The following is a 1,518-nucleotide window of genomic DNA, read 5'->3' as shown; positions in this document are numbered from 1 at the left end:
GGTTAAAGGATTTGGGTACTTTTTGTAACATAAAACACAATGTCCACAGATTTACATTAAACTTACACCGTTTGAAGATAATGATAATAGAAAGCGTACCTTAAAATATTAGTTGCTGAGGTGTAGTTTTTGAGAAATTAGTAAAACAATGTCATGAAATGTCATGGGTTTTTTTACATGCTAAAATAATTTTCGTCTCATGATCACTGAGACGAAAATTGTTTTCATGACAGTGTTTTACTCATTTCTCAAAAACTACAGCACCTCAGCAAGTAAAATTTACAGGGAAGCTTTCTACCAATATTATCTTCAAATTGTGTAAGTTTAATGTTAATCTGTGGACATTGTGTTTTGTGTCCTACAAAAAGTACCCAGGCCCTTTAAGTGCCTTGCTCAAGGACACGAATGTCAAGGCCGGGATTCGAACCCACACTCCGATAACTCAACCATCAGAACATGAGTCCAATACAGTAGACTGCCCGGCCACGACACACCGTTAGTGTGTAATCAGTAATCAGAGTTTTGCTAAAACTTCCAAAAGGAATTGGTGCGGAATAAAGTGATGTGCAAAAACGAATTTTAAACTGTACATCATCAAATCTCAAAGTCACCCAAAACAAGGTGATTGTAGATGGATGGCACATGACGTCATTGACCATCTCTTGCAATACAATGGAAACTGCGCTGCGTACGACTCTCGGCCAATGCCAATGATAGCTCTTTATGCGTACACGTTTCAGTAAAGATGACAGCTGCCAAAGGAGTATATTACTTTATTAAATGTCGACTAGTTTTACCGATGTCAGCCAATCAGTCATACGTCTGACGTCATTTTTACATATTCACCATAATGTAACATTAGATTTAAATATAAATAGGCCTAAAGTTTCACCACACTGTAGGCCTAGTTAGCGTGCCCCAGTTCCCCCGCCAATTTTAAATATATTAGCTTTGTGAGGCATGGTGGACACTATAGGAGTACACAGTGTGGGCGTCCATACAGACTCAAATCTACCCAAAGCTATAGGTCTAATATCGTGGTATTGTGTCCACCATACTTATACAATAAAATGGCTTATTACCCTAAGCATAATAGGCCCTTTTCGAAACCTCGGCTTCGGCTCCAGATTCGGCTCAGGCTAGCTTGGCCCCGCGGTTATTTTGACAATTTCGCGTGCTTTGCATGCGTGTTCATGGCTTCAGACGAGAGAACGGAGCCTGAAGCCGAATCCGAAGCCGAAGCCGTGGACTAAACAAGGGCTTGGACGTACAGTGCAATGATAAAACTATTATAGAACCGCAAGTGCGCCCCAACTTCTTTTTGCACATCAATTTCTGTTTTGCAGGGGTCGTGTAGTATTATGACATACAATAATTTCGTTGTACCACTTTTTCTAAATTTTGTGTCTGTCCATGGTTCAGTCAATGCTATTTAATACTCTGGGGTTTTTTTTTTTTTTTTTTTTTTATCAGAGAACCCCCCTTATTTCACCAGACTTTTCCCCCATTTTAGCGAAC

This window comes from Asterias amurensis, chromosome 6 (genome assembly GCF_032118995.1).
Source record: "Asterias amurensis chromosome 6, ASM3211899v1".
Classification (NCBI taxonomy): domain Eukaryota; kingdom Metazoa; phylum Echinodermata; class Asteroidea; order Forcipulatida; family Asteriidae; genus Asterias; species Asterias amurensis.
The sequence above is the reverse complement of the archived record's forward strand: the minus strand, read 5'-3'. Positions refer to the sequence as shown.